The sequence below is a fragment of the Prionailurus viverrinus genome, unplaced genomic scaffold (genome assembly GCF_022837055.1).
Source record: "Prionailurus viverrinus isolate Anna unplaced genomic scaffold, UM_Priviv_1.0 scaffold_45, whole genome shotgun sequence".
NCBI classification, from domain to species: Eukaryota; Metazoa; Chordata; class Mammalia; order Carnivora; family Felidae; genus Prionailurus; species Prionailurus viverrinus.
This window is the reverse complement of record NW_025927610.1, coordinates 2,878,149-2,899,401: the sequence shown is the minus strand read 5'-3', so window position 1 is coordinate 2,899,401 and position 21,253 is coordinate 2,878,149. Positions and strand designations below refer to the sequence as shown.

The following is a 21,253-nucleotide window of genomic DNA, read 5'->3' as shown; positions in this document are numbered from 1 at the left end:
ATAAGTAACTGCAGCTTGAGAGACAATCTTATTCTTACGCAAAGTAAACCGACCTGCGATTTGGATTTGTGGAAACAGCGAGTGAAACAACAAACAGGCCACCAGGTGTGGCAACTAGGCTTAGGGTTTTTATGCACGTGATTCATATGGAACTCTTAGTAAGTAGCGCTTTAATGTGAGGAGCCCAGTGAGGAACTGTGGGGATTCGATGCCAGAAATGAGAGGCTCCGCGGCTCTGGTTAAGGAGTGGGTCTAGCCTTCCACCCGTTTGGATGCCCTTTCCTCCTGCAAGGAGTCCCAACTTTGAAAAGTCCCAGCTCCTACGGCAGAATGTCAACTAATTAGTTACTTCCTTTTTATGGTTTGACGCTCGGGTGTGAGAGTGGGTGGGATGGACTCAGAGGTGCTGGCAGACGATGGAAAACACCCATAAAAGGTGTGCCTCGTGAGACGCGGCCCACGTGAAAGGTGCTAAGATGATGCTGAGGTTTGCCGTCTGGATTTGTTTTGCTCTGCCCTTCTTATTCTGGACAAATAACCTTTGTAAGAAACACTTTTGGGAGCCAGTGGGAACTGGAGATTTAAGCTTTACGCTCCCCTGTCCTGGTTGGTACACACTTTTGCTGCGGTTCTGGCTTGGTGACAGAACGTGAGCAGTTTCGGGTTAGCGTCTCAGCTGCCTGAGCCTCCCTGTCCTCTTCTGCTGGACTCCAGCAAGTGTGTCTTTGTTCCCCAAATATGCGGTGCCCTGCCCTGACTCCAGGCCTTTGCGCAGGCTGCTGTTGGACCAGGGGCACTGCTTGTCCTTCCTGCCGGAGCGCGGAGTACCCGGCCTTCCAGTGGCCGGCTGTGGCCTTTCACCCCTCCTGGCCTAGCTCTTGAAGATAGGGCTCTCCTGGCCTTGGGCGGCACAGGCTCTGGGGTGCCTCCTCACGGCAAGAGCTCAGCGGATGCCGAATATACGGGCATACGACTCAGGATAAACAAACAGCCCATTTTAAAGTCAGCACCTGACCCGTTTGCCTTTATTTTCTGTAAGTCTCGGCGCAGAAAGGGATCCTCTGGAAGAAGCTGAGTATGGCACGTAAGCGGCTGGCCTAGGGTCACCGGCCTTCGGTCAGGGAGCCAAGACCGCGTTTGCCAGGCAGGGCTGTCTCCTTCTCTCATCATAGCTAACTCCAATGTTAAGTGAAAGTTGATTATGAGACACTGCAAGCATGTAAGTGTAACGAATAGTAGACCCGTGTCTACCACCGAGATGAAGCAAGCAGCGATGTGTTGACTGTACCTGTTTGTCTTGCGGGGCAAATACAGAACAGGAGGTGAGAAACGAGAGGTGAATGGAGGGAGGCTTGGGGTCTTACTTTACACACAGTCTTTATGTGATTTTTTTTTTTTTTTTGAGAGTGAGCATGCGAGGGAGGGGCAGAGAGAGAGAGAGGGAGAGAGAGAGGATCCTTAGCAGGCTCCGTGCTGAGCCAGATGCAGGGCTCAGTCTCATGCCCGTGAGATCACGACCTGAGCTGAAATCTAGAGTCCCACGGATAACCTACTCAGCCACCCAGGCACCCCCTGTATGATTTGTTAATTTCTTTTCCAGGCATGGTTATTTATGCTAAGCCCTTTGGGGAGAAAGAGACTTAAGTTGGTTGCCCCAGGGACTTGTCAGCATTTTGTCTATTGGTTGCAATATAGCTTCTGAAGGAATTGATTGGTTTGATGAAATTTGGATTGCTAGGTAAAAAACTGAAGATGGACCACAAAGTTGTTTTGTCCTTGAGTCTGCCGTCCAACAAGCAAGTGGCCACATAAGCGTCTTCAAAGCACTTTTTTCTCTAATACTTCAACGGTTTCAACAAAACATAGAGGCACAGACATTGCAAAGTCTTGGTTAAGCTGAGTGTTGGCCTGTAGCTTAAAGCTCCCAGTAGTGAGAGTTTCCTAGCAGGTGTACAGGGAACACTCCTTATTCCTGGAAGGAATTGGGACCTCAGCGTTTAAGCTGACTGGGTTGTCACGGAAAGAGTTGATGGTGTGAATTGTTTGTTATGCTGTTAAAGGATGTATTTGTATCAGCAGCACCTTCGTGTTTCTGGTAACGTTTCATGTGTTTCTGCTGCTGTATTCTGGAGGCCAGCAGATCAGAAAGCGTGTTTCTGACTCCAGCTTTACCGCCTTCAGTCAGCTCTCTGCACCCTGCCTCGACTGTGAAAAGTGCACTGTGATCACGTGAGGCCCCCCTTTTCAAGGATCTCCATTGCCTTAGGGTTCGAGACCAGCGTCCCTGGCCTCTCAGCTTGTGCTGCACTTATCTCGTCCTGCGGCCCATTCCCTCGGGCATCTGCATGGTCAGTGCTTGCCGCCTCCCTGCCTCCACACCCCCTAGTGCGTACGTGGGCACCGTTGGCTTTTCTTACCTCTCGCTCAACTCTCTGCTTGGACCGCACTCCCACAGGGCCACCCAAGTCTCTGCCTGTTTTGAGAGGCCCTCATAATTATGCCGGGAGCGCTTTGTGCTTCGCCCACCTTCGCCCACTCTCCGTTCCCACTGCTCTTTGGCCCATCGCAAGGACCGCGGCTACGTGCGGCCTCAGGTAGTTGCGTTTGCTGTTTCTTCTGCCCAGAATGCTCTGCCCTGAACACCTGCACGGCTAGCTCCTTGCCTGCCTTTAGGTCTTTGCTGAGACCTCTTCCCAGGCACCTTCCCTGACCGCTGACTTAAAAGACCCTGGCACTACCCATCTGCCTTAGCCTTTCCTCCTTGGCACTTATCCCCTGACACTGTGTTTTAAATTTTTTTTTTTTTTAACGTTTATTTATTTTTGGGACAGAGAGAGACAGAGCATGAACGGGGGAGGGGCAGAGAGAGAGGGAAACACAGAATCGAAAACAGGCTCCAGGCTCTGAGCCATCAGCCCAGAGCCCGACACGGGGCTCGAACTCACGGACCGCGAGATCGTGACCTGGCTGAAGTCGGACGCTTAACCGACTGCGCCACCCAGGCGCCCCGACACTGTGTTTTATTGATCTGTCCATCTGCCTGGCTCCATTGACATGTCTGTAGGGTGGGGGCTTGTTCTCTTCTGGCTTTGATTACTCTCATACCCCCAAGTGCCTAGGGTGGTGCCCAAGTGACCATCAGTTGCTCCGTGATTATTTCAATGAATGGACTCTCAGTTCTTTGATTTTGAGTGTGTACAGTCTCAGAAGTGCTGTGAGCATGCTTGCCCTGCTGTGAGGTTGGGAATGCAGGGGAGGGCCATGGGCAGGTGACAGATGTCAGAGAGGAGGCTCACGAACCAGTGCTAGAGAATTGTGGCTCTCCAAGGCCCCGGAGGTAGGGGTGGGAAGAGCGGGCAGATACAAGAAAGGGGGCTGAAGTGGGATTGATGGGCTGGGGCACAGCATAGGGCTCAAATTCAGGGGACAGATTTGGTCCAGGTGACTCCAGTATTCATAATTTGAAAACTCTGGTGGCTGGGGCACCATTTTTATCTCCCTGTGTACTCGTGAGAGGGAAGTTGGGCCTAGTTTCTGATCTCCGTTCCCTGCAGAAAGGAGCTCTGATCTCACCTGCCAGCCACGAGTATCCCTGGTGCTTTTCTTCCTCTTCCTTCCGTAGAGGAGGCCATGGGTCTTGAGCACAGCGTGTGGCCCCTGCGTGTTTGTCCAGCATCTCTGTTGGCTGCTCCAAGACCTCACTGTCCTGGTGCTGCAGCTCTGGTGACCTGTTGCCTCTGGTGCTGCCCACCCAGCACCCACAGCACTAGATACAGGGTCTTTGTTGTTTGGCTTTTTTGCTCCCAAGTTTGTCATCGCTTTGTGAATGCTAGGCCCTGTCGTGACAGCACATTGTGTGGGCTCCCGTCCCTTCCTCTTTTCTAGGTCGTGACTTTTTCAGGGGGAGGACCTTCTGACCTGTCTTCGGGTCCTCGAACAGTGCCGCTGAGTACTCCGTTGACAAGTGGGGACAGCTTTGGAGTCTTCTCTTTTCCTGAAGCTTTTTGTTTCATGAAAGTGTGAATTCCTACATTTTTTAGATTGAAATATATGTTAGAAATAAGAGACTTCTGTGTTGTTTCCCCCAAAAGATTTGAAGTTGGTGCCGTCTGCATAGAGCTTTTCTCTGCAGCTTCCAGCATTGAATATTCTTTACCTCTCGTGGAACCCTCACAGCAGGAGGCCGAAACCCAAAGATATTAAGTACTGACCCAAAGGCACGCGGCCATAAGTGATTAGAGCCCCTGCAAGGCCTGACCTTTGTTTCCGTCTCTGGCAGCTTGCTGTTCTGCCTCTCGGGATGTTTTAACAGAAGCCCGTCTATACGTGGCTGGGAGGGTGGGCCATTCTGTTTTTGTTAGTCAGCATGGCGGTGCACTTCTTTCTAACATTTCTTCGCTCACTGAGTATCAGCTGTGTTCCAGCGATGAACCAGAGCCTATGGCCTTCACCCCGTGGAGTTTACAGACCTGTGAGGGGGATGAAACGGGGGAGACACGTCTTTGGAAACCCTGAAATAGTCCTGCCAAACCGTCGAACCTTAAACTGATCAAGGCTCTGTGTCCAACAACCAATTCATGGGAAATACAGGGGGAGAGGAACACGTTAAGCTAAACCATAGGGTCGCCGTTGGCAGAACCTACAAGACCAGTGACCTGGTCTCTTCAACAAGGAACAAAAGCGTTCTGTGGACGTTTTATTTGTGTCCAAGGCAGGCCAGTTGGTTAGAGACGTGGCTAAACATCACCTGTGATAGCCGGGATACTTAGGAACCGGAACACTGACTGGATGTGTCGTTAAGGAAGTATTTTTTTTAGCTGCCATAATGGTTTTGTTATGTTTGAAGAACATAATTTGAGGGGTACCTGGCTGGCACCGTTGGTAGAGCATGTGACCTGATCTCAGGGTCCTGAGTTCAAGCCCCGTCCGTATTGGGCACGGAGCTTACTTACGAAAAGAACTTGTACCTTTTAGAGACACGTTCAGTTACTTACCTATGAAATGATGCGCCACGTGGGATTTGCTTCACAATTCTCTGAAGAGGGGACAGTGGATGTATGGCTGGCTGGATCAGGACTGACCTAGGTCGAGGTTGGTATGGGAACGTGGGGCTGTGTCTGCTCTATCTACCTTTATGTGTGTTTAGAATTCTCCATGACAGAAAAGAGGAAAGTCGTGAAGGAAATCTCGGATGCGTCTAGTAGCATCTGTAGGGAGATTCTATGTAGCTGGGGACTGGCTTTCAGGGAAGACTTCCTGATGGGATGGGTGCTGGAGCAGAGAGCAGGAGAGGGCTTGGTGGGGGGCACACCTAGTTGAGGTAGGCACCCGTACGCAGAGGAGGGGGCAGCCTGTGCAGAGACCCTGGGGCGGGAACGGAGGGTGAGGGGACCGTGTGCAAAATGAAGCTGCACAGGTCGGAAGGGGGCAGGAATTTGGGGCTGTAGGAAGGATCTTCCTTCTAAGAGCAGCGCGAGGCCCTTGGAGGGTTTAAGGAAGGGCGGGGCTTGTGGGTGAGACACACATCCGTTGGCTTTGGACAGTGCCTCTGTCGGAGTCGTCTGTAGAGTTGGTGATGGGAGGACGGGGGAGCGTGAAGAGCTGGGTACAGGAGGCCAGGCTGTGGCTGCTGTCCGTTTGCACGGGGAGCTTTCCAGTCGTCCTTGCTTTGGACGTTTGGTGCCCGGTAGGACTGAACAGTCCTGCCCCCGTGGAGTTTGGTGTGGCCGTATGATTTGCTTTGGACAATGAGAAGTGACCTGTTGCTTCTGACCAGAGGATCTGAGGGATGTGTGCTTTATCATATCTTCTTTTTCTGACTCTCATTGTGGGAGCACACAGATCTGTACTGTAAGCAGGAGAGAACCCTTTGGGTTGAGCCAGGTAACAGGTGATGGCTTTGGGGCTTGTCACCGCAGCATGACCTAGTCCTTGGGTCTCCAAGCCTGGGCCCCAGACTGGCACCATATTTACCTGGGAACTTGTTGGACACACACGTTCACGGGCCTGTCCTTGGCCTCTTGAGTCCTAAGCTCTGGAGCGGGGCCCGGCATCTGTGTTCAGATGAGCTTTTCACGTGATTGTGATGCTTTCTACGTCGAGGAGAACTGCCTGTGACTTTGCTGATTGATAAGCCAGTTAGGACCTTGCGGTGTTTGTCCGGTGAAGGATGCTGGTGGTGGGCTGGTGCCGAGGTGGTGGGTGTAGGGAGAAGTAGGTGGGTGTGGGTAGGAAGGATTCTGGAATAAGACTGATAAGACCTGTTGTTTGGGATGGGAGAGATGTTTGGGGTGGCCCCTAAGTTTCTGTCTGATAAAACCAGGTAGATGGGGTGCCATTCACCGTCTAGACAAAATACTCTTCTGTAAGAACAATTTATATCTACTTTGGTTTCAGGGTTCAGAAACCAAGAACAGCCTATTAAAGAATCATGAAAACGTCTGTTGATGTCTTCGTGGAAATATCAGTTTCCTAGTGAAGCTCACGTTGATCCCCCCCCACACCCCCGCCTTTGAAATTGCATCCTGTCTGCTCCCCAGATCCCCCGGCTGATTATTTTTCTCCACAACAGCCGTTACTTTGTTTATTGCCCCTCCCCCTTGAGTGGAAGCTTCTTGAAGGTAGGGTCCTTGTCTCTAGTTCACTTCTGTGTCCCTGCAAGCACTCGGCGTGTGTGAGCCGAACAGACAATTGCCTGTTCAGGGGTCAGCACCGATGCAGTCCCCGTGGCCAGATCCGAGAGCGGGCCGCAGCCACCCACCACGGCCTCGGGGGTGAGCAGGAGGGAGTGCGGGCGACTTAGAACCGCTCGGGTTTTGGTCTGCGTGTGACTGGGGTGCTGCCGAGCATTGTCCGGCGTCTGGTCGCGAGGCCCCTGATTCTCATCTGTTGGAATTTCTGTGGGAAGGTCTGGCCTGAGGGCGTGGGGAAGCTGTCTGACTTCGGGCGGCTTAGTCCTCCTCAGGTGGGAGAGGACAGGCATGTTTTGTTGAAAGCAGCAGTGCCCGGAATGAAGGCTTGCAAGCGGGGCTGCCGACCGAGCAGCGTGGTGGGTTTTCCTCCCCCCGTTCTGTTTCTGAAGCTCTGTGCTTTGTGGGACCTGAGTCGGGATTACGCGTCACGTTAACAGGTCATTGGGTTGTTTTCTGTCTAGTTCTGAAAGGTGTATAAAAAAAGCATTTGTTTCCTTAAAATTCAACCGCTTATAACTTGTTTGAGGAAAAAATAGGAGTGGTTCGTGTTGTCCACTGCCCACCTTTGGAGGCTAAGCTCGCGTGCGTCTCTCAGACAGTACAGTGCTCTCGGCTGCTCTAGGGACCCGTGTGAATCCGCAGGTGGCGTCAGTAAAGGGCGGAAACAGGGTGGCGTCCCGTGCTCTCGTGTCGGCCGCCCGCCGCGGGTCAGTGGAGTGTGATTGAGGGCTGTCTCCTGGTTCAGAAGAAATCCTGGACCGTTACCCTCTCTGCTTCCTTTGGAGAGGGGCCTTCCTTGTTTTTGTAGGTTGATAAGTGTCTGAGGCAGGGGGAATCTGCCTTGGCGGCCCGTTACGTTTTAATAATAGGGCCTCACTCTTCCTTTACCGGCAGCCTCTTGAGTCCCCCAGGGAGACTCCTTGTGGGGCCCAGCGTGGCCAGCGCGGGTGTGGGAGGGACGTGCACCTGCTGTTGCATTGGACCTGGCGGCCGCTCGTGGTTGAGCCCCTTTGTGGGCTGTCTGCGTCCCATAGAAACCAGTGTTGCCTCCCGTGGTCTTCGCCAGCTACCTGTTCTCCGCGCGCGGCCGAGATCTCAGGGCTGCTTCTTTGTAGCTGCTCATATCCTGGCGCCACCTCGCTGCTCTTCTCCCTTCATGAACCCCTGGGCACAGGAGTGATGGGCAGGGTAGGGGTGGAGCAGAACCCGAGTTTGAGTTCCCGCTGGAGTTCATAGAAGTCCTATTTTCAAGGATACGTGAATTCTTGACACATCATTAAGGTGAAATAGGAAGCTTAATTATTATTATAGATGATTTTTAAATTTTGTAATCTTTATTTTTGAGAGAGTGAGCGAGTGTGCAAGCGGGGGAGGAGTAGAGAGAGAGAGGGAGACACAAAATCTGAAGCAGGCTCCGAGCTGTCAGCACCGAGCCCGACGTGGGGCTCGAACCCACGGACCGTGAGATGATGACCTGAGGTGAAGTTGGACACTCAACCGACTGAGCCACCCAGGCGCCTCTATTACAGATAACTTTTAAATCAGAAAACACATTTTGTGAAAAATTGGTATGATACAGAAATGTAGGAAGGAAGGAAACATAACCTCACCAACTAAAATGTTTATGGCTATTTCTGGCTTAGTTTCTCCTTGATCGAACTGGACCACGAACCCTAAGAACAAATTCTGCTCCCCTGTCCCCTGAGGCAACCGCTGTGCTCTTGTTAGTCGTTTCTGTAGACTCTGTCTGCACTCTGAAAAAAAGGACTTGCTCATTTTGCAGAGTTGAGAACTTTGAGGTTTACATGTTCTGTGTCAGGTTCCATCTTTGGGAGTTAAGGGTCTTTCTTGTCCCCTCGCCTCCCACTCCCTTCCCTGCTTCCTCCCAATATTGTGGTGCTGGCGAATCTATTTCTACGTGGCGGGCTGTTCTAGAATTCGGTGGTTGAAAACCTAGCATTTATCTGAGTGCAGTTCTGTTCTTGGCTGCAGGCCTCTGCTCTCCCCAAGGTGGGCCTTCCCACGAGGCTGCTTGGGCTTCCTCTCAGCGTGGTGGTGGCTGCTCTCCAAGGTTAGGCAGGCGCTGGTGTGGCATTGCTCTTGTCATGCTCTTTCCGTGAAAGCAGTCACAGCCCCAGGCCAGACAAAGGGCGTGGAAACATAGACATTTTTTTGTGCAGGGGAGTGAGAGAGGATTTTGGGCCGTCTTTCGTCCACCACAGTTTTATAACAGTTTTTGGTTTAAATGGATGTGTAGCAACTGTTACATTGTTCAGCTGAACCATGCAGTGTGATGGGTAATATTTGCTTTCGTGTTTCCTTAGTGCAAACCGTTATGTTGTTTTCCATTTGCCTGGTCTCCTGTGCGTCTATTACTAATTCAGTCCCAGGTTTTCCAGGTGAACCGTGTAAAGAGCCTTTAGTGATGGTCAGCTGGACTCTGTCACGGCCATGTTTTTCGGTGACCTCGGAGCTCTTTGCGCTCCTGCTCCAGACTGGGTCCCCACGGGCCTGTGACACGGCTGCGTGTTCTTCCCTTCACAGGTGGACCTCCAATTCTTGGGTCTCTTGTCTTCTGTGATTTACTTTGACCTGTGGTGCTTCTCTTAAATGTGCTCCAGGAGGCGACATTTTTTGAGACCTGGCTTGCTGAAACAATCTCCTATGTCGGTTGATAGCTTGGCTAGGTGTGTGGTTTGGATTGGAAATAATTTTCTCACAAATTTGAAGTGCATTGCTTCAGTATTTTGGGGCTTTCCATGTGCATTTTCTCTTTTAGGAACACTGATGCTATCGCGGTTTCTGATTCTTTGCCTATGACCTGTTATTTGCACCCTGCCCCCCACCCCCCACCCCTCCCGGCCATGGGTCTCCTCTGCATTCATTATGCTGACACTTGATGACTTGGTGGGTCTTTTTAACCGTTTGATTCTGGGACATTTTGAGTTATTTCTAACATAATTAAAAAATCTTGACTATGTTTCTGTTTTTCTCCAGTTTTATGGAGGTATAACCAGCGAAATTGTTACATATTTAAAGCACACAAGGTAATGATTTGATATACGTATGCGTTGTGAAATGACTACCATGATCAAGTTATCCATCACTTAAAAGTTACCTTTAAAAATGTTTTTAGGGGCGCCTGGAGGGGGCTCAGTCGGTGAAGCGTCTTGACTTTGGCTCAGGTCGTGATCTCGCAGTTTGTGCGTTCGAGCCCTGTGTCAGGCTCTGCAGAACCAGGAGTTGCTTCAGATTCTGTGTCTCCCTCTCTCTCTGCCCCTCGCCTGCTTGCACTGTCTCTGTCCCTCTCTCTGTCTCTTTCTCTCAAAAATAAATACTAAAAAAAAATTTTAATTCTAGTGTAGTTAACATACAGTGTTATGTTAGTTTCAAGCGTACAATATAAACTGTGTGTGGCGAGTGTGCTTAAAAGTTGCTTTCTTAGCAAATTGCAAGTGAAATCCATTATTAACTATAGTCACCATAATGTATATTATATCTTCGATCTTATAAATGAAAGTTTGTATTCTCTGGGGCATCTGGGTGGCTCAGTTGGTGAGTTCAGGTCATGATCCCAGGGTTGTGGGATCCAGCCCCGGGTTGGGCTCCTTGCTGAGCCTGGAGCCTGCTTCCCATTCTCTCCCTCTGCACCTCTCCCCTGCTTGTGCGAGCACAGGTGTGCCCTTTCTCTCTCTCTCAGATTCAAAACAAAACAAAGCAAAAGTTTGTGTTCTCTGACCAACGTTCTCCTGTTTCTCCCACCCCCAGCCCCTGACTGTTTTACTCTCTTTTTCTATGAGTGTGACTTTTTTTTTCTTTTTCAGATTACACATGTAAGGGGGAATCACACAGTTTTTGGCTTTCCCTCTCTGGCTTATTTCACTTAGCATAATGTCGTCTGGGTTGCAAATGGCAGAATTTCCTTTTTTTTTTTTTTTTTTTAATTGGGGCAACTTTTTGATATATACAATGGAATAGTATTCCATTGTATATGTCTACCATATTTTCTTCATCAGCTGGTGGGTTGATGGACACAGAGGTTGTCGCCATGTGTTGGCTGTTGTAAATCACACCACTAAACATGGGTAGCCGATACCTCTGAGATAGCAATGTTGTTTCCTTCAGATAAATGCTCAGAATGGGATTGCTGGGTCACGTGCTGTTTCTTCTTTCTCTTTAATGTCTTTTTTTATTTTGAGAGAGAGCACACGCGTGAGCGTGCATGGAAGGGGCAGAGAGAATCCCAAACAGGCCGTGCTGTCAGCCCAGAGCCTGACCTTGAGCTCCATCCCACGAACCGTGGCATCGTGACCTGAGCCACAGTCAGGAGTAGGACGCTTAATCGACCGAGCCACCGACACTCCTAAGATGGTATTTCTGTTTTTAATTTTTTTGAGGAACTTCCATCCTGGCCTCCCCAGTGGTTGCACCAGATTCACGTTCCCACCAGCAGCACACGCCCCTTGCCCGTGCTCGTTTCTTGTGTTTTGATGCTAGCCATTCTGGTAGGGGCGAGGTCGTCCTCACCGTGGCTCTGAACGGCCTCTCTGTGACCATGAGTGGTGCTGGGCATCTTCTCGTGTACCTGCTGGCGGTCTGCGGGCCCTCTTGGGACAAATGTCTGTTTAGGGCTCTTTTATAATTTTTAAAACCTTCTGTTTCTGTTTGGAACTCTTACCACATGGCTGTTGTGTCAGCATGATCTTCAGATTTTCTTCTTTTTCTCCCCAGTGTTTCTCTTTTCCTTCCTGCCTTCCTCCTCCTTCCACCCGCTCCCTGTTCCTTCTCCTCCTTTCTCCCTTCCTGCCGCCCTCCCTCCCCTCCCTCCCTCCCTCCTTCCTTCCTCTCTGCCCTTTGGCAAGACTAGGAGATTATGATGTCTTGTCTCTTTTTGTCCCCTTAGCGGTATTGGAATGTGACTACAGACAGTGCTGTCGTTTTTAATTATTTCGGGAATATTTTTACATTTTCATAATGTTCCTTTAAAAATCTAACGAAGAGCCTAGATGATACGTTCTCCTGCTTCAGAATTAAAACGTTATGGTGTGAAAATCTCTCTCCCACCCCATACCCTGGCCACCCGATTCACCTCCGTAGAGGCCACCGTGTCACCAGAGGTGGGCAGAGAATACCCGAGTGGGAGGCTGTGTCTGTTTGGACTCCCGTGGGAGTCACATCGAGGGCTCTCCCGTTTTCTGTGCGAGGTGTCCTCTGAGCTGCTGCTTCGCTTCTGCCTTTGTGAATTCTTGTTTCTCGTGGTGAGTTTCCTCGCTGTTCTGATTGCCCCTCTCAGTGAAGGTTTGTTGGTAAGATGGAGGTCCTGGAGCCGGTGGCAAGGTCTGGGTGGGGGGCTTGACTGAAGGCTGACTGGTCGGGACCCCACCGTCAGGCTTGGTGGGCGTTTCCCCCTGGGTCCGGGCAGCTGTCTTAGAAATCGCTGCTGCGCTGAGCGCACCCCCCCCCCCCCCCCCCCCGGTATCGCGCCCCTCCGATGCGCCCCGTCCGGAGACTAGACTCCAGGCTGTGTCCAGCGGGGACGGGGCTGGGGCTGGGGCTGCATATTTCTTGGACCTACACCAGCTCTTCCCAGTTTTTGTAGCAGATGCCCCTGCTGCATGTGGTGAATTCTCATTCTGCGTCAGGTGTATTTTACAGGGAAAATGGGAAAAAATATTTCACAGCTATGAACAATACAATTTAATATGCTTTTAATACCCTTCCTATTCAGCAAAATAAATTGATATTTAAAAACCAGGCAAAATTCACATACCATAAAATTCACCACTTAAACCATTTGAAGATTTATACTTCAATGTTTTTCTTATTTGTTTTTGTGTTTTGTTTTTTCCTTTCTGTTTGCTCAGTATGTCTCAGGGTTCTGCAACCGTCAGCACCGTGTCATTCTTGCCTGTTTTCACCATTCTGGTGTGGAGCCCAGTACTCCTAGCTGTCACTCTCAGACCCCTCTCATGCCCCAGCTCCCAGCAACCACCTTTCTCCTTTTGGGCTCCATGCATTTGTCTGTTCTGGATGTTTCTTATAAATAGAATCGTATGATGTGTGGCCTTTTTATGGCTGACTATTCCATTGTATGGTAGGTCACATTTCTTTCCTCAGTTTATCATTATTATTTAGGTGGGTTTTTTTTTGCTTTTATGAATAATGCTGCTGTGACGATCCTTGTACAAGTTTCTGTATGAACGTATGTTTTCAATTCTCTCTTGGGTAGACACCGAGGAGTGGAATTGCTGGGTCGTGGGAGCCCTGTGTTTAACTGTTTGAGGAATGGCTGGACTGTTTTCTACAGCAGCCGTACCATTTCACATCCCCACCAGCAGCGTAGGAGGGTCCAGAGATTTGACATGTAACACTGAGAGTAAAAACCAGCAATGGGACCAAGGAAGATACCAACTTGGGTATCATCATGAAGTTAGGATCGGAGCAGCAGGGGAGGCAAGCGGACGGGTAGGCCCAAGGCTAGCATCGAGATCGGCCTGAGGCTCGAAGCTTCCAAACAAAACAAGAAACAGGTCACTTATAAAGTCCTGACTTTTCTAGGTGCATTTCTGCAGGAGAAGCAGACTTTTGCTATGAATTCTAAATTTTGTGGAGTAAAGCTTCTCCTTCATGAGAGACTTGGAGTGGCCGTTGCCCTCAACCCTGGTTCTGTAGCCATCCTGATTTCGTTGTTCATCCCACGCGGTCTTTGTTGTGAGGATGGAGGCCATCACTCGGCGGAGGCAGGAGAAAAGTATATTCCAGGCAGATGAGCGTGACATGTTAGAAAGCAAGGGAGTACGGAAGGAGCTGCGTCTGTGTCTGCAAGTCAGATTTATTTGTAGGCTACAGTTTCCCGGCTTTCTGGGTAAGTCTCTCGCCTGCCCCTGGGGGAGTGACCCAAGAGCTTGATCCCTCCGCCGGCTTGGCTCTAGGGAATGTCCTGAAGGCCTTACTGCTGTCCAGCATCGAGACTTCTCTGCAGGGATTCTGCTCGGTTGGATTCCCAGAATGGACAGCACAGGCCGCGGCCCAATGCTCGAGTGGCCGGGGGTGTGGGACAGCGGGGCCCCACGGGGATGAGCTCTGGAGAGTGCTCAGCTCTGGTCTGGGGAGGACGCTCTTCCTGCCGTCTTGTGCCTTCCACCCCATGTTTCTCCTTCCTCTTTTCCTTCACATACTCCGTCTGTATTTTGAAATGTCTTGCTCCTCTGGAATATTAGCTCCACAAGAATACAGAATGTGCTTTACCTGCCGCTCTGTTTCCAGGTGCTGCTGGGGCAGGCCTGGTGCCCGTAAGTCGTTCTGAATGCCGATCGTTTCTTCCTGGGTGACTTGTCCCTTTCTCCTGAAAGCAGCGTGCCTTGTTTCACGTTGCAGACCCTCCTCTGTTCCATGTGGCCCTGCCCAGCCGTTTGACGTATGCGGTCGTGTGACACGTGCTCTGTGACACGCGAGGTGGTCATTACGTAGCCCTGGAGAGCTCGTCGCGGACGGCAGCGGTAGGGTGCGTAGGCCCCTGCACTTGCCCCCTGGAAAAGCCCCCCATAGCTCGGAGCTGCTAATTTCGGTTTAACTTCCATAGTTTCATTTCTCGCTCTGTTTCGGTGTTTTCTTTCCTTTCTACCACGATCACGTGCTACATTCGTTCCTGGAAGACATTTTGACAGGGACCATGTTTATGCACGAGAGGACTTGGGCTACTGGCCTCTCTCTTCCCGCGTGCCTGTGAGGCGGCTTCGGTCCCTGCGGGCCCCCCACGCGGGGCACCTGCAGCCCCACTCCCTCTGCTGCCTGTGTCCCAGGGGGTTCACGCAGTTCTCGAAATTCCTTTGCTGTCATTTTTATTGGGGTTTCCGGAAGGAGTGTACATGCGTGTGAGAAATATACTCACAGTCTTTTTAAATATAAAAATTGTTTTAGAATTACCTCTTTCCCCTTACTTTTTGCATCCTGTTTTTTCTTCTGGGTTTATGTTCTTGCTACCATGCCTCTTTTAGCGTTTCTTTTGTCAAAGGGATGTGCATGTGGAACTCATACAGAGCATGAGCAGAGGAGGGGCAGAGCGAGAGGGAGACACAGAATCCGAAGCAGGCTCCAGGCTCCGAGCTGTCAGCACAGAGCCTGACGCGGGGCTGGAACCCGCGAACCATTAGATCATGACCTGAGCCGAAGTCGGATGCCCCACCGGCTGAGCCCCCCCAGGTGCCCCTAGTTAGCTTATTCTTTATGGGTTTTAAGATTGTCTTTTTGTCCTTCATGTTGTGTGGCTTCAGTGTGGCGAGGCCTAAAGTCAACAACGTCAGGGTGGAGTTTTAAATAATTACAGCTATTTCAACGTGGTATGAGCTGTCTTAGGAGAATGCGTTCATCTAAGTGTTCAGTTGTGGCTCTAAACTCCCCATTTGCTCTTATTTATGTTGCTTAGGACCCCGGCTGCTCTTTTAGTCTGAAAACATGATTTCCTTTCGTCTCTGTGAAAATTTCCATCATTATCCCTTTGAAATTGCCTTTCCCGCGTCCTCCCGTCTCTCCCAGAACTCCGCTGGGACGTCCGCTTCCTGAGGGCAGAGTATCCTTTCTTTTGTGGCGGTTGTACACGGCGTAAAATTTACTATTCTCACCACTCTTGAGTGTGGACTTCAGTGGCATGAAGTCCGTTCACCTCGGTGTAGGCGTTACCCCCCTCCATCTGCGGGACCGTCTCACCTTCCCAAACCGACACCCCGCCCTCATCGAACACCAGCCCCCACCCTGCTTCCGTTCTCTTGCGGCCACCAGTCCACTTTGTATGAGTATCATCACTCTGGGTACTTCGTGTAGGTGGAGTTGTACAGTGTTTGCCCTAAAAGTAAGTAGATACGTGCGCGCACACACGTAAAGAAGGGGCGCCTGGGGGGCTCAGGCGGTTAAGTGTCCCACTCCAGCTCAGGTCACGATCTCACGGTTTGTGGATTCGAGCCCCACGTGAGGCTCTGTGCTGACAGCTAGGGAGCTGCTTAGGATTCTCTCTCTCTGCCCCACCCCCGCTGTGCTCACACCGCACTCACTCTCTTTCTCAAAGTAAATGTAAATCAACTTCAAAAAATGGGGGAGCTCTGTTGGAAGAGCATGTGACTCTTCATCTCGGGGTCATGAGTTTGAGCCCCATACTGGGTGTAGGGATTACTAAAAAATAAAAAAAATTTTTTTTTTTTTAATTTTTTTTTTTCAATGTTTTTTATTTTACTTTTGGGACAGAGAGAGACAGAGCATGAACGGGGGAGGGGCAGAGAGAGAGGGAGACAGAGAATCGGAAACAGGCTCCAGGCTCCGAGCCATCAGCCCAGAGCCTGACGCGGGGCTCGAACTCGCAGACCACGAGATCGTGACCTGGCTGAAGTCGGACGCTTAACCGACTGCGCCACCCAGGCGCCCCCAAAAAAATTTTTTTTAAAAAGGAGCGCCCGGGTGGCTCAGCCACTTGAGTGTCCCGACTCTTGATTACGGCTCAGGTCGTGATCCCAGGGTTGTGGGATGGAGTCCAAGTGGGCAGCCTGCTTGGGGTTCTCTCTCTCTCTGGCTCCCTCTGCTCTTCTCTCCTGCTTGTACACACGCCCTCTCTGAAATAAGATGAAAGTAGATAAATAAAAATTCAAAACCAGTACCTTTCTTTTTATAACTGTCTTCTCTCGCTTGGCGTAATGTTTTCAAGGTTCACGGAGATTGTAGTGTGCAGGATTTATCACTCTTCACGGCCGGATGCTGTCTATGTACACATTTTGCGTATTCCCTGCTGATGGACAGGCGGGCATCTTTTGGATGTTATCAATAATGCTGCTGTGATTGTTGGATTATAAACATCTTTTGAGTCTCTGCTTTAAATTCTTCTGGATGGGCAGAATTAGTTTTTTTGGAGCGGTTTTAGATTCACAGGAAGATTAAGAGGAAGGTAGGTACAGAGAGTTCCTATATACCCTGCCCCCCACCCACACACATCCCTAGCCTTCCCTGTTACCGACATTCTCCACCAGAGTGGTACCTTTGCTGCACTTGATGAACCTGCACGGGTGTGTCTTAATCGCCGGCGTTCACAGTTTCCGTCAGGGCCCACCCTTGACGTTGCGCGTTGTGTGGTTCACGGCAGGTGTCCACTGTTGCAGCATCCTACACGGTAGTTTCCCTGCCCTAAAGATCCTCTGTGTTCTGCCTATTCATCGCCCTCCTTCTGGCAGCCACTGACTGATCTTGTCACTGTTTCAGGATGTCCTGCGGTTGGAAGCATGCGGTGTGTATCTCTTCTTTCCCTAGGTAGCGTGCATTGAACGTTCCTCCGTATCTTTTCCTAGCTCGATAGCTCGTTTGTTTGTAGCGTGAGTAATATTTCATTGTCTGGATGGTCCACCGTTTGTTAATTCATCTCCTGCAGGACATCTTGGTTGCTTCCAGGTTTTGGCAATTATGAATAAAAGCTGGTATAAACGTCTGTGTGCAGGGGTGCCTGGGTGGCTCAGTCAATTAAACATCCAACTCTTGATCTCAGCTCAGGTCTTGATCTCAAGGTTGTAAGTTCAAGCCCTGCAGTGGGCTCCACACTGGGTGTAGAGCCCATCTTTGTGCAGGTTTTTTTGTGGATGTTAGTTTTTAACTCCTTTGGGTAGATACCGAGGAATGGGATTGCTAGATGTTATGATAAAATTATGTTCGGTTTTGTAAGAAACCACCAAATTGTCTTCCAAAGTGGCTGAACCACCTTGCATCCCATTAGCAGTGAAGGAGAGGTCCTCTTGTTCCGTATCCTTGCCAGCATTTGGTGTTGTCAGTGTTCTGGATTTTGTCCATTTTGATGTGTGTGGAGTTCTACCTCATTTTAATTTGCATTTCCCTGATGACCTATGATATTGCACATCTTTTCATATGCTCATCTGGCATCTGTATTTCTTCTTTGGTGTTTTGTTTTAAGGTATTTGGCCCATGTTTTAGTTGGGTTGTTTGTTTTCTTGTTGTTGAGTTTTAAGAGTTCTTTTTATATTTTGGATAACGGTCTTATATCAGATGTCACTTGCAATTTTTTTCTCTCAGTCTGTGGTTTGTCTTCTCATTCTGTTGTTGACCTTGTCTTTCACAGAAGGTAAGGTGTTTTGTTTTGGTATTTTTTTTTTTTTTTTTTTAATGAAGTGCAGTTTATCAGATATTTCTTTCATGGATTGTGCCTTTAGTGTTGTATATAAAAGGTCACTGCCAAAGTCGATGTCGTATAGGTCTTCTCCTGTGTTGTCTTCTAGAAGTTTTGTAGTTTTTTTAAATTTCACATTTAAGTTTATGATCCATTTTGGGTTAATTCTGTGAAGGGTTAAGGTCTGTGTCTAGAGTCTTTTTTTTTTTTTTTTTTGCATGTGGTTGTCCCATTGTGCCAGCACTGTTTGTAGAAAAGTCTGTCTTTGCTTCGTTGTATTGTCTTTGCTTCTTTGTCAAAGATCGGTTGACTGTATTTATGACAGTCTGTTTCTGGTCTGTCTCTTCTTTACTGTTGAACAGTTATCTCTGATTTTGCCAGTGCAACACTACCTTCCTTAGTGTACTGTCTTCATAGGAACCCCAGAGTCAGGTAGTGTCCGTTCTCCTACTTTGTTCTTCACCTTCATTACTGTGTTGGCTCTTCTGGGTCTTTTGGCTCTCCACATAAACTTTAGAATCAGTTTGTCAATATCCACAAAGTAGCTTACTGGGATTTGAGTGGGATTGCATTTCGCCTCTAGATCAAGTTAGGAAGAACTGACATCTTGCCAATATTGAGCCATCCTATCCATGAACACGGAACATCTTTCCATTTGTTTAGCTCTTCTTTGATTTTATTTATCAGAGTTTTATAGTTTTCCTTCAAGAGGCGCCTGAGTGTCTCAGTCAGTTGAGCGTCTGGCTTCTGCTCAGGTCACCATCTCACGGTTCGTGGGTTCGAGCCCTGCGTCGGGCTCTGTGCCGACAGCTCAGAGCCTGGAGCCTGTTTCAGATTCTGTGTCTCCCTCTCTCTCTGCCCGTCCGCTGCTCGTGCTCTGTCTCTCTCTGTCTCAAAAATAAATAAAAACATGATAGTTTTCCTTCAAAGGGTCTTGCAAATGTTTTGTTAGATTTATTCCTAAGTATTTCATTTTTTGGAGCGCTAATGTGAATGGTGTTTTTAATTTCAAATTCCACTTGTTTATTGCTGGCATGTAGGGAAGTGATTGACTTTTTGTATGCTAGCCTGGTGTCCTCTAATGTTGATATGAATGCTTATTAGTTCCAGGACTTTTTTTGATTCTTTCAGATTTCTGCATAGACACCATGTCATCAGTGAACAACAGTTTTGTTTTCTGCTTCCCAGTCTGTATACTTGTATTTCCTTTTCTTGTCTTAATTGCATTAGCTAGGATGGCAGAATGTTTTTAATCCTGTTTTGTTCCATAGTGTAGCCCCAGCGCCTAAAATCCCGTGTCTGGCACAGCATAGGCACCGTAGAAACTTTTGAAAGAATGAAACATGAATGTTGTGTCTCTTAATCCCTCTTAAATATTTTATGTGTCTTTACCAGCCATACGGCTTGGTGAGTTGGTCAGATTTATCTTCTAATTTATTAGTTTATTTATATATTTAGCTGTGGTTACTCTGCTGTATTCAACTCAACTGTTTTAATTCCAGTGCCTTCTTTTTCTTTTCCAAATCTGCAAATTGTGAGAAAAATAACTTCCTATTCTTACTCTGTGGAAGCTAGGAGCTCGTTCTCCGGAGCTAGGAGCTGTGCCTGGCTCCTTGGATATTCCTCTCTGCTGGTGATGGGTTTGCGTGCTGTGTGATCTCTTTCTCCTGGTTTCCTGCAGCAGGGAGATCTTCCAGCCTGCTCTGGGTTGTACAAGATCCCCCGTGCAGTTTCCAGCTTGCCTTTGCGGGGCCCTACCAGCATCATTCACTCTAGAGAGGTTTTTACTTAAGTTTCCTGGCTCAGGATTTGAGATATCACAGCCTCTGAGGCAGATTTCTCCAGAGTGATTCTGTCTCCCCGGTGTTCTCTGGTGGGTATTTGCTGAGGGCCCTGCCCCAGGCTGGCCGTCGGCTCAGATGCCGATGGCACTGTGACAGTAGGCGCTCCGGTCTGCTCTGGGCGATGCCTGCTCTTCCTCCCCAGTGTTCAGAACCACCCTGTGAAGTCGGTCCTCTGTCCTCAGGAGGTGGAGTGTGGAGGAGAGCATGTTGTCACTTGGATGGTTAATAAGCATTGGAGCCCAGATTCCAGGCTAGGCAGCGGCCTCCACGCTGTGCCCTGGGCCATTCCAACCCGCTGCCCTCCACACCCTTCTGATCTGCTGTAGGCTCTGTTTGGGGAGCCAGGAGCCCCAAGCCCTCGCTTTGTTCCTGAGCTCTGCTTCGCTCACAGCTGCGGGCTCTGCCCGCTGAGGCTGATTGCTGTTTGCTTTTCCTTCCTGGACCTGAAGGTTTCCCTTTCTTGCTCTGAATTAGGCAGCATAGCTGGCTTTTTTTAAAAGAAAAAACTACTTGACCACCTTCATCAGAAATCTCCTGTAGTGTGTTAACACGGTGACATAACATTAATAGAGCTCCTGATACCAAATCATCGTTTCTGGGTAAATCCTCTCTGGCATCTTTTAGTGTAGTAGTGACGGGGTTTGATTTACTTCTGTTTTGTGATGTTATTTACAGTGTTTTTTTTTACTGATCTTGGTCTATAGCTCTCTTTTGCATGCAGTTTTCTGGTTTTGGTATGAGAGCTATGCCAGCCTTCTATAATGTTTTGGGAAACTTTCCAGTATTTTCTACGTTCTGGAGTAATTTAAACAGCGGGAATGATATTTATGTGATGCACAAGGCATAGCACTTGGAAAGACTGAGCTCGACTGGTATATACCGACATGGGGAAGTAAAGATAGGTTGATCGGTGCGTGATCGCATTTGTGGAAATACGGACCCGCGAAACAACTCTGTTGCCGGATGCACGCCTGAGGCTGGAAGGATGCCCAGTGAACCTGTGACGGGAATCGCCTCTGAGGAAGGGCAGATGAGACTTGGCTTCAAGAGGAGGCCGACTTTCACTCCTCCAACCCACACCTGTGGGAGGCAGCACCGGGGGCTGGACCGCCGCTGCCCCTGTGCCTTCCCGCTTTATGACTCGGGTGTCGCGGTGTCCGCGCCCGGGAAAGGGGATGCGGGGATGCGAGCACCCGCCGCAGGCTGTCGTGGGTGGCGGGCGGTCTGACCAGAGGAGGCCCACGGGGTGCTGCGTGCACTTCCTTTTCCAGTTCTCAGGTACCGAGCACCCCAGAGCGAGCCCGAAGCACTAAGTCTGTGGGTGCTATTGTCTGGAGTTCTCTCCCTCCTTTTTTCCGTATAAAGACGGCTGGAAGCGAATGTGGCCTGGGGCTAACACACTGTCCTTTCAGGGCGGGGGCTCTGGCCTGTTGCGCCTGGCGCTTCCTTCTTGCAAACCCCTGCCTCCCCTCCCTGCGAGAATGACGGGTCCCTGCGGGGCGGTGGGGAGCGGGGCCCTCTGGGCTCTGTGGGCTCTGGGCCTCTCAGGCGTCCCACCCCTTGCC

The 21,253-nt window shown here is 49.7% G+C and overlaps 1 protein-coding gene across 3 annotated transcripts in view; it reads left to right on the top strand.

The window, feature by feature from the left end:
* The window catches only part of NSD2 (nuclear receptor binding SET domain protein 2), an 89,936-nt gene that overhangs the window by 1,606 nt on the left and 67,077 nt on the right, over positions 1-21,253 (top strand). The window contains exon 1 of one of the 3 annotated variants that reach the window (XM_047847158.1): positions 390-1,322. The exons of the other annotated variants lie outside the window; for them this stretch is intronic. The gene's annotated coding sequence lies outside the window, so the exon portion shown is untranslated. Of the gene's footprint in view, positions 1-389; positions 1,323-21,253 lie in introns of those variants that run through there. 3 annotated transcript variants of the gene reach the window in all.